This window comes from Ochotona princeps, chromosome 2 (genome assembly GCF_030435755.1).
Source record: "Ochotona princeps isolate mOchPri1 chromosome 2, mOchPri1.hap1, whole genome shotgun sequence".
In the NCBI taxonomy this organism is placed as follows: Eukaryota; Metazoa; Chordata; class Mammalia; order Lagomorpha; family Ochotonidae; genus Ochotona; species Ochotona princeps.
Window position 1 is genome coordinate 50,216,503 of NC_080833.1, and position 12,677 is coordinate 50,229,179.

The 12,677-nt window shown below is 39.0% G+C and overlaps 1 protein-coding gene across 6 annotated transcripts in view; it reads left to right on the forward strand.

Annotated features, from left to right (window-relative positions):
• Positions 1-12,677, forward strand: part of NFIA (nuclear factor I A) — a 368,818-nt gene that overhangs the window by 325,695 nt on the left and 30,446 nt on the right. The window lies entirely within an intron of this gene.

A 12,677-nucleotide genomic window follows, 5' to 3' on the forward strand; every position in this document is an offset into this window, starting at 1 on the left:
CATTTGTGGAGTGAACCAGTGGATGAAATCTTTCTCTCTTCTCCCCTCCCCACCACATTGCTCTGCTCTTCAGATAAATGAATAACTACATAATTAAAAGCACTATGTGCGTAACAATAATATTTATGCCTCAAGCATTGCAGTGGCCAAAACAACCATCATATGGGAAGGAGGTCAGTCATAAAATCCTTTGCAATTTTTGCAAACCCAGCTCTAAGCTATATTGACCTGAACTTTGGGTATAATAGCAAAAATCCATGGCATTTCTGGTGAAGAGTAATAGCCTGTCTCCTGACAGGGGCCGGAGTGCATTGTGAGATTCATAGTTTCATTTGCAGTAGCTGTTAATAGGTCACAGGTTCCACTTTAGGAACCCATGGAATGCCAGTGTGCATACACTGTTGTAAGTCATAGTATGTTATAAATAACGCTCTATTGTGTGTACAGTCTCATTTCTTAGTGTTTAAATTGACAGTGGGAAATTTACAACGAAAACAATAATGGAAAATGCAGCATTTTGACAACACCTTCCTATTCATCACCTTGTTGCGTTTGTTATTAGAACCTGCAGAATTTTTAGCCCTCTGTTGTAGAAGAAACCAATACAAGGCTCAAACTCGGATCTGTTGGACTCGGAATCCAATACTTTCTAGTCTGTGAGGATATATATTACATGTTTTTTTCAGTGTAAATTTTGTAGGAGAGTGAGAAAGATGTCTCCTGTCATAGCGACAGGAGGGGGCTTCAAGGAAGGAGAGCCCCAAGGAAATGGTGGAAACACATTTTGAGGTACAATATTGTACAACTTCTTTTTTAAAGACCTCAGACAAGAGTGGCATAGGCCTGAGTACAGTGAATTAGGTGAAGAAACCACAGAAGCTAGAGCAGAAGATGAGCACTTCAACCAAGAATGACAGAAGAAAGGAGAGGGGTGGGGAAATGACATGCAATTGGGGTATCATAACTCATCCAAATCTCAAATCAGCCTCAGTTTTTTATTACTTCCGATGTCTAAGGTGACAGATGGGAGTTAAGATTTTTTAGAAAACTAATAAATGGCTTTGTAGGAAACATGAAAAATACAGAAAATTTTAAGCAAGAGATTTACGTCCTTCCACCATCAGCTGACTTAACATTTAACATTTTGGTCTTAGTTTCTTCATGTTTTTTTCTTTGATGCATGCTGATGTCTATATTGTATATGTATTTATTTAAATATATACAAAGATACCTTGAACAGTTCATGGGAAATGGATTAAAGCATAAGGTTTTTTTGATGCCAAATAATGTAAAATTCTTGCATGTGAGGGGTCTTTTAAAAACTCATAGTGGGGCTGGTGCTATTCAGCAGTTGAGACTCCTTTTCTCCGTTCCAACTTTGTGCTGATGTGCACTCTGGGCAGAAGAAAGTGGTGGCTGAGGTATTGAGGTGCTGCCACTTACAAGGAGGACTAGGATTGAGTTCCAGGCTACTGGTTTCAGCCTAGCCCAGCCTTGGCTGATGTAGGCATTTGGAGAGAAAGCCAGTAGATGGAAGATTTCTCTCTGTCTCTTTTTTCCATCTCTTTCTGTCTTTCTCTGCCTTTCTAATAAATAATTTTAATAGTTCATAGAAACCACATATTGTTAAAAAAATGTATGGTTTTCAGAATTTTGGGGCACCAAAAATAAATTCATTTTAATTTAATTTCCTGTGAACTTTTAAAAGCATGTATGTGTGTATGATTGTATACACACATACACAAAATATGATCATATTAGCTATAATAATTGCATTTAATTATCATCTTACATCTTGCTCATAAAAAAGTAAATGTGATTTTAAACAAATGTTAACTGTTTCTCTACTACATTAATTTTATCCAAACTTTAGCACATACTAAGACATACATGTTGTCTTCAGCTCTAATCATTTCCATAGGATGGATTTCTGGAATTAGAATAACCAATACAAACAGTGTAGACATTCCTCTTAATACACATTACCAAATCACTTTTCATAAAGGCTGACCCAGGATATGAGTTATTGTTTATGAGTCGATCAAGCTTTGAGAGATTTGAGTATTTTTTTTATTGTTGGAACAAAGATATCTTGCAACTATAATATCCCTGACTGTATTTTGACATTTGTAATCACGTTTGTTTCTATTAATATAATGTAAAGCACAAGGGAATTCTGGGTATTTCCCATCTTGTAGGTGAGAGCTTCCCATAGGTCCGTAATTCTAGTGGAAGATCAAACCAGTTCAATCACTGCTTTCTGGTACTGAAATTTATTTTCTATTGACTACACTGAACTGCCTTAAAAGAAAAAAAAGGATTTAGGATTTCAGGTTTCGTTTGTGTTTATTTTAGCACACATTAGGAAATTAATGGAACATATGTTAATATAGATTCTCATTCTTTAATCACATCATCTGAATATTTTCTAGTTATTTTCCATGTGTATTTTAAATAATCAGTCATAATGTGTGTACATGGTCAATGCATTTTTGCAGTTTATAACTGGTTTTATTAATCTTATTTCATGTTAGAGCATGTTGTGGTGACATTAGCCATTATTGTAAAATGCTGGTAATGATTTTAATGATTTCAAAATATTTCACTGCATGGATGACGCATTAACTTACAAGCTGGTTCCAATGTGTTGCTCTAATAAATGATACTATCATGAACTTTTTGGAACCTACATCTGTCTTTCCAGTATTTCCTGAGGATAATTTCCCAGAGGTTGGTTCCAGAGTTGTACTCTTCTTTGCTGCGAGGCTGCGGGAGCCTCCCAAGGGACAGCGATCCATTGCATTGATCTAAGCTACCTTTATAGGCAAACCCCAGCTGAGTACAGCATTTGTTCCTTGTGGTTACTGAATATAACTCTCACCTGTGCCTCCTCTTGCATAGCATTGCTTCTGGTCAATAAGTTTGTTCTGTCAATTGAACAACACAAATAATACACATAAAAATAAATGATTATGGAATTTGAATTAGCTGTAATAAATATAAACAAAAATACTCATTCTTATCCTTTAAGTTATTATGAAAGGATAAAGTTTTAGACAATTTGAATAGATTGTGTACAGAATACATTCATTGCAAAAACAAAAACTGCCTCCTGTTGAGCAGATTTGGGTAACATAAGGTGAAAACATCTCCAGTTAAAAGTTGCTCTGCTCTCCTTCTCTCTGTGTGCAAAACATAACATAATTATTGTCTGGTATCTTTCTTTCTGCATATTTTACCCCAAACCCTGATGTCACTTGAGCACCTACCTCCCGAGATCCTTTATACAAGCAAAAATACCAACAGAGCAAAGCCATCTGGCTACATTGATTCTTTTCATGATTTTTGTGAACTCTCAGTAAATTAGCTACGTCATGCAAATTGCTGCCATACATGTTAAGTACTGCTAATATATTGAAGGTTGAATTCATTAGCTTTTCAAGAAGCTTGTGAGTATGTTATTCCATAATAATTTATGAGTGATAAGAAGGCTTTCATTCCATCTCCTTGGCGCTGTGGGGTTTTGATGGTGGTGATGGTAGCTTGTTCGTAAAGACAGATTTGCAGGGATTGTAACTGACTGCACAGATGTTGATCTCAGGAATGAAAATTCAGTGTGGTTATCTTTTAGATTCCAAACACTGTATGAGACCTACAGCATTCATTCACTTGAGTGGGGATTTCTAATTCTCTGAATATGGGGTTGTATGTAAGCAAATGCTGCATGTTTGGAAAAGGCTTCTGAAAGTCTGTGTGTTTCCCCAGCTATGATGATGTTCATGACGCCAACTCAAGCCCTGCAAACTTGTCAATATTCATAGATTTCTTTGAGATGGAGACAGTTCAATATTCTCCAGCATTCCCTCAGGGCCGTGCAAGACTTAATGTCACTCAGATTCCTTGGTGAGCTCTGTTGTGATGGTTTCACGTAGATATTAGTCGGCCTATGCCCTACAAGTTTATGTAGTGTTTTGAATTATGTGATTTTTTTTCCCTCACAGAACTTTTTTTTTAAATAACATGTGATGATGCAATTGAGACTTGCAAAACTGCTTCAGTTAGGTATAAAGTAAGGTTACTGTTTCCATTTGCAACTGAATTCTTTTGTATACAGTTACCCTCACTGTCAGGTGTCAGGAATAAACATTGCACAAAACTGCAATTTGAATGCATATGATTTTATTCAAGTCTGTGGTCACAAATTGACTTTGATTAGTTTTGCCTGTTAACTAGGAGGATCCAAGTAAGTCTATTTGGAATGAAATTGACTTTTGGCTAGTTTTATTTTTAGAGAGACCCTGTAGCCCACCTGAATATGTCTGAATTTCTAAAAAAAAAAAAAAAAGGAGACCTGTGAAGGTGCACACTGATGACAGAAACAGGAAGGGCTGAGAACAGGAAACTATCTGGTTGCCTTCTTGGGGTTTGCAAAAGGATTTTTGGTACCTTTGTTTATATATTAATTGTTTTCCTCTTACAAGAAAAGTAAGTCAACAAGCTCATGTCCTCCGTTTTCAAACATCCAGATCTCTTATCTCTCTCAGATTTTACCTTCTCTTGCTGTGTGGCCACATGTAATTCATTGCATCTTTCCTCCTTTCTCCCAGCAGCTCTCCCCACCTCTCTGCCACTGGCTTTAGAACCTGCAGTCCCTCGAGGTCTGTCACCAACACATCACTCTCTGCCAGTCCCAGAGGCGACCTCTACCTCCTTTGTGAAACTTTTCCTCTCCTTCTGCCAGCTGACGCATTCCTGTTCATCACCAATGACACCAACCCAATGACCCCTAGTAATTTTTACTTATATTACTTGTAGGTACTCAGAATTTCATTTTCTATACTGAGCATTCCCCAGCAGAACCTCACATCTTGAGGACAGTGGAGTGTTGTATCTTTCTGCTCCATGTGAAGTCTCACCTATAGCAGTTGCTGAAGTAAGTTATCTTCTGGAGAGAAAGAAAGGGAGAAAGTGAATATGAAGCAGAATGCTCCTCTCTAGGGGTGGGCATTGTGGTACAGCTAACTAACCCTCTATTTGGGATGCTCACTTCACAAATCAGAGAACCAGCTCAAGTCCCAGCTTCTCTGTGTCCGATCCAAGTTCCTCCCAGCATGCCCGGGAGACACCGGATGATGACTCAAGTGTGTGGATTCCCCACCACCCACATAAGAGACCTAATTGGAGTTCCTGGCTCCTGGTGTTTCTTGGCCCCGCCCCAGCTGTTACTGGGGATTTTATCAAGAAGATCCAAGTCCCTCTCTGCTTTTAAAATACAAAAATAAATATTTTTTCCAGTTTCTCTTCAATGCACCTCAGAGGTTAAACCTAATGGAGTTTTTAAGGGAAAGGAAATTTTGCGACTTTGCTCTAGTTGGAGTCTTGGATTAAAAAAAAATATATTTTTTTAAAGGTAGGAAATTGTTTCTAAACTTCCTACCAATCTGTGGGCCAGGCTGCCAGAGTTTAAGGGACTTCATTGTCTCTTTAAATAAATTAGGAGCCCCAAAGCTCACCTGGTAGCAAAGATGTGACATATGTTCCTGTAGGCTTGGAGTCATCACTCAGCCGGGGAGCCCCAAGAGAAAGCAGACCCTGTTCCCTCTAGGGGCACCTGTAGACACAGGGAGACATCTTCGTTCTAGGGATTCTCCTTTCATAGTAACTTCCTGCCCAGACAGCTGTCTACGTTTTCTTCTTGTGCTGCCTTTCTGTGACTACGCATATTTCAGTGGTTGCTAGATTTAAACTAGACACTGAAACTGCCTACTCCTAAAGCAAGCCATGCAGACTTACATTTTCTAGTCGGTTGGATTTCAATGATTTTATTATTAGGGTTTTTATCTTAAATGTCAGCAGGCATGGATATGGGTATTTTAATACTTTAATATCTTATTCAGACATACTTTGTCCAAAGATGGGAAACACCAGGCATCTTTATCCAGAGCACCCTGACCATATTCTTTATTTTTGTGTGTATCATATATGCTCATTATTATATAATTATATATTTATAATATATAATTTGTATTATAATATGTTTATATTGTATATATGTTAAAATATAATATAATTTGTATTATAATATATGATCTATATTATATATTATTATATATATTATACCGGAGACCTGCGCCGACTCGAGAGCTTGCAAAGGATGCATGAGTCGGCAAGAAGAGAGAAGAGGAGGCGTGGGCCACTATGGCACGATGCTCATAATGGACAACTCAGAAAAGTTGCCTTCTTTATTTATACATAAATCATCACAAGCTTTTGCACAACATTTTCACTTCATTATAAACGAATGATTACAAAATCAATCCTAAAAAGTTATTATTATTTTACTTCAGAGAAAATAATTTCAGCAAGCTATCATTCATTCAAACCTGCAGTGACCTGGCTGAAGCCAGGAACTCCTTGGTTGGCAGCACATGCAGTTACATAGTGACAAGTGGTTTACTTAAATCCAAAATCAGTTTTCACTAAACATAAACTAATATTACTTAAAATATCAAGAGTACAGAGTTAAAAGGAAGGCTCATAAATGAAAGGAATTTATAAAATCATATAACATAGATTCTTTATTAAATCTCATAATCAATCATGCATTAATTACCATCTCCTTCGCGTAGTGCTGATTCAATTGTTTTTTTGTTCTTTTGTTAAAGGGCAGTGAAAGGGATCAGGGCAACTCAGCCAATCTACACACAGAGGGCCTTTATGAGAAACTTCCTTTTATCTTTATAAACTGTTTCCTTTCCCTAAATATGAGTGCCAGTGTAAGGTATAAGTTTTTATAAACTGTTTCCTTTTCCTAAATATAAGTGCCAATATAAGGTAGAAATTTTAAGCCGTTTTGGGGGGGGGGGGGTGAGGTTCACATTTACCTCCCTTTAGAAGATGTCCCGTATCCTTTCTGCTTCTCGTGGTGAGAAACCAAAATACATCATTTCAAGTATTGTAACAGTTCGAGGCACATGGTAAACAAACTCTTTGTACCTCCATGATTGCCATCTGTTCCAAGATATTATCAAGCCATTTCTTAAGGAAAACATTACTTACATTAGGGCAAGCTTCAAGACAAAGGTGGGCACATAACAGGATGTTTGGAGACATTGTAGGCTCAATTGTACTATTGTATGCTTTTAGCTGTGTGTCACAACCTTACGTCGCTAAAGATGTTTTTATCATAACATAACTGATCAGTCTGAGGTGTTATATCAGGTACAGGAATCATTTCACGTTTGCAGAAAAACAACAACACCACCCTCTCGAGAATCCTATGAAACATCAGAGAGGTGATTGAGTGTCCATACAATGGGGTGAGGCAGCAATAAGGTGACCAGAGACATTCTGCCGGGCCTTGCCATGCAGCCAGAAACTCCTCGTAGCCTTGCTAACCGAGGAGCAGTGCTCATCCCACACCCATGCCATCCAACCCAACTGCATGGCTTCCCACAATATTATATAATATATAATATATCTCTCTTCATATATATATATACGTATATGTGTATATATATATGTATATATATATATACATATATATATATATATATATATATATATAGAGAGAGAGAGAGAGAGAGAGAGAGAGAGAGGGAATTACAGAGACAGGGAGAGAGAGAATCTTCCATCTGCTGCTTCATTCCCCGGATGGCCACAATAGCCAGGGCTGGACCAGGCAAAAGCCAGGAGCCAAGAACTTCATCTAGATCTGCGGCAGCCAGGACTCAAACCAGTGCCCATATGGGATGCCAGCGTTACATGTGGCAGCTTTACTTGCTATACCACCATGTTCTCAACATCATGCTCAGGAGTAATTATTGAGTGAGGCTGTTGCAGATGCAAACATTTCATCTGGAAATGTCATAATCCCTGTGCCAGATACATCCCATATTCCTTCTTACTCAGGAAAATAACAAAAGAAATCAACACTCTAGGAACACCACAATAAGAAGTATGCTTGACTTGGCAGGGAATCAACCACCTTCACTTCTCAGGAGATGCTAACTGAGCCATCCTAGTACCAGAGGCCAAGCTGTGAGAGCAGAGCTAATGCATTTCCACCTCCTCCCTCCTTCCCACCCCATATTCCATAGTGTTCAGCTTCTTCAGCAGCCCTGTAAACAGGTCGATCTGTGTATAAAGACCTTATCTTACAGATGGAAGACTTGCGTTGCCCAAGTGAAGGATCACAGAATTAACAACACCTGTGAGATGAGGTTGGGCAACACAGGAAAATGTTGTTTCTGGATATGAGACCAGATTTGGTTTTGGGATTTTGATACTGCTGTGTTGATGGCCAAACTAAGACTTTGATAATGTGAGAAACTCAATTAGAGAGAGGAAACATCTGTTGAGATTAGCACAAATAACACTGGTGGAAGCCTCTTGCATGAATGTTCCTCCATAATGTTAGGAAAATGGCCCCTAGCAATGCGACTAGTGTAAAAGAAAATTGCTACAAAAAAGCAAACACTTGCTATTTCACAAGCAGCCAAATAATGAATAATTTGATTTCTAACAGAATGTTTGCCACGGTGACTTTTGAAATGAGATTATATGGACAGATTGGTTTTCTTATTGACTTTATCAAAAAAATCATCAAGAATTCCTGAATCTCTCCTCCAGAATTCTCAACATGTCTCTAGTAATCTCTGCAAGAAATCATTTTCTGAATTCCATGCCCAAAGCTTTTCCTGTGGCATTTGATTATTGCTGTTGTAAATAAGGCAAGAATTATAATTAAAAAAGAGATGAATGTGATGTAATATTCTAGTAAGCACAGTGTGTGTAATTAATTACCATACTGCCCCTTTACTTGATTTTATATTCATTTTCAAAGCTCTTAACTTTGCATTTATAATTGATTCCCAATGGTGTATGTGGTTGCTTTTAATGTTTAAAAATATTTAAATATTTTCAGGATTTATTTATTCATTTGAAAGGCAGAGTAACAGAGAGCCAGAGATGCTTCACCTTCTGGTTCTTTGCCCAAAATTACATCCACACTTGGAACTGGGCCAGGCTGAAGCCAGGAGCCAGGACCTCCATCAGTATCCTCCATGTGGGTGATGCTCTACTGTTTCCAGAGAACATCGATAGGAAACTGGATCAGAGTAGCAAGATCTCAAATCAGTCCTGCCTTATAGGGTGCAAATAATCCAAGAGTCTGTTTAACCCACTGCACCAAAACAGCCACTGCTGTAGTTGTTTCAATATACAGTTTCACTTGAGATTTTGTTCATTAGTGTAACTTCCTTATTCCACTGTTTCTTTGGAAAATTTAACTTCAACTGATATTGTTTCTGGGCCAACATCCTGTCATAGGTGATCCCCTTGACTATTCTAGCTGTAGTCTTGGAAGATGAGACAGGATTGCTTGTTTCCTTTCCTTCTTTTCTCCATGGCCTTGAATTTTCCTATGAAATAGCTTCCAACAGAAGAAGTTTCTCTGGGTGCCATTTATCCCATTCTATGATCTAAGCACCCCCAATGTGCAATTTTATAGGTAGAGTGTCCACCACCACCACCACCACACACACACACACACACACACACATATCTTTCGAATGCAAAGTATTTTCTTATTCTCTCATCATTGCTCTCTTTTGGGGGAAAAAAAAAGAACAGAAGACTGTAACAGTCTTAGAAACACCTGAGGACATTCATTACAGATCTTCATAGAGTTCTGAAACTGACACTGTGAGGTGTCCTTTGATTGGAGGAGAGAAAATGCCTGTTAGCCTCAGAGCAGTTTGGGGTACCTAAAAATTGTTTCTGTGCAAAACCTCTTTTCAGAGGGCAACATTTAGGTCAAACAAAATAGATAGTGGGGTATAATACAGATATTTTACCAAGTCTAATTACCTTTTTCTGATCCACGGTATATATGCTTAGATGAAGTAATGTTGATTGTTGATGATGTCACCAGCATGGTAAAAGTGTAATAGGAGCGATGGCCATTTGACCTACTGATTAATATACTCACATCTTTTATCAAAGTTTCTGGGTTTAATGCCCAGTTGTAGCTTCTTCCTACCAATACTGACCCTGGGAGGTAGCAGTGGTGGATCAAGTAGTTAAGTCCTGAAACACATGAGGGACCGAAATTGGGTTCTGACACCCAGCTTCATGCTGGTTCAGCCCCAGCCATTGTGAGTGTTGAGAGGTGAACCAGTGGGTAGGAGGGCTGTCTCTGAAATCGTACTTCTTCTCTGTGATAAGCATTAGTCCAGTATCCATCATTCTCCTAGGATATCAAACCGAGAGCTCCTATCGTCTGCCATCAGTTATTTAAACTGAACACTTCCTTCATTCATCTTTGTGCATTTTAACCTACCTACCTATTTACATGCGAAGGAGCCCTGTCTCCCTAACTACTGATGGGTCCAACAGGTTATCTCATTTCATAGCTCCCTTCTCATCCCCAAACCATGTTCTAGGAATAGATGAATGCAATACCAGGGAAATCACCATTTTTCACGTATCATTTGCTGTTGATACTTCATATCCAATTATATTGGCATATCAAGGTAAAGTCAGAGACTGAAAGAAGCAGAAATAACAAAATTCTATTGAACTTTTTATAGGAAAGTAAATGACCCACATGTCTGTTGAGTGCAAGAAACATATCGAATGGCTAAATTCAGAGATGTTTCTCAAATCTGCTCAAGTTAGTCTGACATAGGGTGGACCAAGGAGCAAATCAGTGGTCAGGTTGCTAAATGATACAACACATCAAACACTTGAGATCATTTTGTATAAAATCATCACTGGGTAAATCCTCTTAGGGAAAAAAATACTTTTACAACAGAAATCTCATGGGAATACTTCAGAGACACCACCTGGTCATCCTTTGTTGAGTGTGATTTACGCTGTCACACGTACATCCATGTGTCCAACACAGATCTGTGTGGGTGACGTAGCACTTATCAAAGACCACCAAGAGCACTGGAGCTAGACTGGTGGAAATTTTATTCCTAAAAATGTTTTACAAGGAAAATGCAAACTGTGAGCATATTATCAAAAGAGAAAATCAAAGTATGAGAAGCAGATGACTATCATTTAAAAATATATATGGTAGGAATTCAGTGTTGTTCCCTCAGTTGTCTGTGTTTTTAAAAATGCAAATCTGAGCCTAGTGCGGAGCCTAGTGCTGTAACCTAGTGGCTAAGTCCTCGCCTTGCACCCGCCGGGATCCATTTGGGCACTAATTTGTGTCCCAGCAGCACCACTTCCCATCCAGCTCCCTGCTTGTGGCCTGGGACCCTGCACCCGCATGGGAGACCCGGAAGTTCATGGCTTTGAATCAGCTCAGCCGCAGCCTTTGTGGCCACTTGGGGAGTGAATTCAGCAGACGTATCTTCCTCTCTGTCTCCTCATCTCTGTAAATCTGACTTTTCAATAAAAAGAAATAAATCTTTTTTTAAAAAAAAAATTGTATATCCCTCTTTTCATGCTTTTTTAAGACTTACTTATTTGAAAGGGTGACAGCAAAGGAGGAAGAAAGACAGAGATGTTCTGTCTACTGGTTCACTGCTCAAATGCCTATAATACCTGGAACTGGGCTGAAACCAGGAGCCAGGATCTCTAGCCAGGTCTGCCTCTTGGGTGGTAGGGGCGCACATATTTGAACCATCATCTGCTACTGCCCCCACACCTTAGCAGGAAGGTGGATCAGAAGCACAGAATAGCCTGGACTGGAACCAAACACTTGAGTATGCAGTACTGGCGTATCTGCCACTTAAGCTACTGTGCCACAACACCCTCCTCCCTTTTCTGTTCAATGGTTCCTAGGATTAGTACCAAAATTTAGGCTTCTTATAATTGCTGTTGAGAAACTTGAAATTATTTTAAGCAATAATAAAAAGGATCTGTTACAAAGAAAGAATGTGAATAAATTCTTGGGTCTTGCAGTAATGACAAGACTTGCAGGATGCCAAAATCTGAAAGGTAACTTTGGGGTTATGAGCCAATGAAACACCAACACCACTGAATTGTTTCTCTAGCAAAACTCTCAAATACAAACATGAAAACCAACAACCAAGTGTCCAAGTACTGTAGACAGGACAGAAATCTCAAGTGTGACACCTGAGGTCGCAGTGTGAAATCTTGGTTTACATGGACCTTGAAAGTTGTACATGAACAGAAGGCTCTTGGATGGGAAGACAGCAAATGTTCTTATTTTAAGCCTATGTTGTGTGCTGTACAGTTTCTAGACTCTTCACTGGGCCTGTTGTTACATGGATTTCCACCTGCCTCCTGGAGAAACCTACAGGGTTAAACTTAAGTTAAAACTCCTCCTGTAAAGCCTCTTCTGTCTTCTCGAGTAGTAGAGGCCTGGGACCAACTCATAATTTGCAGGAGTGTAACAGTGTGAAAAGCAAAGCTTAACATGAACTGCTTTCTTCCTCTCCTAGCTAATTCCTTTCTCCCCTGCTCTAAAGGCTAGGACATCTCTTTCTGATCCGAGTTCCTGTTTAATATGGCAGGTATACTTTGCAAACATCCTGCATGCTCTGATTTGTATGAGAGAAGGAGAAAGCACCAATTTGACTTTGTTTTATTCTAGTAATCGTTGGAAGCCAACCTCTCCCGTTCCCCATCCACCCCACCCTTTAGAAGCTGTCTGAAATGCTCTGGCCAGCCAGATCCCTCCGCTAGCTACAATGTCT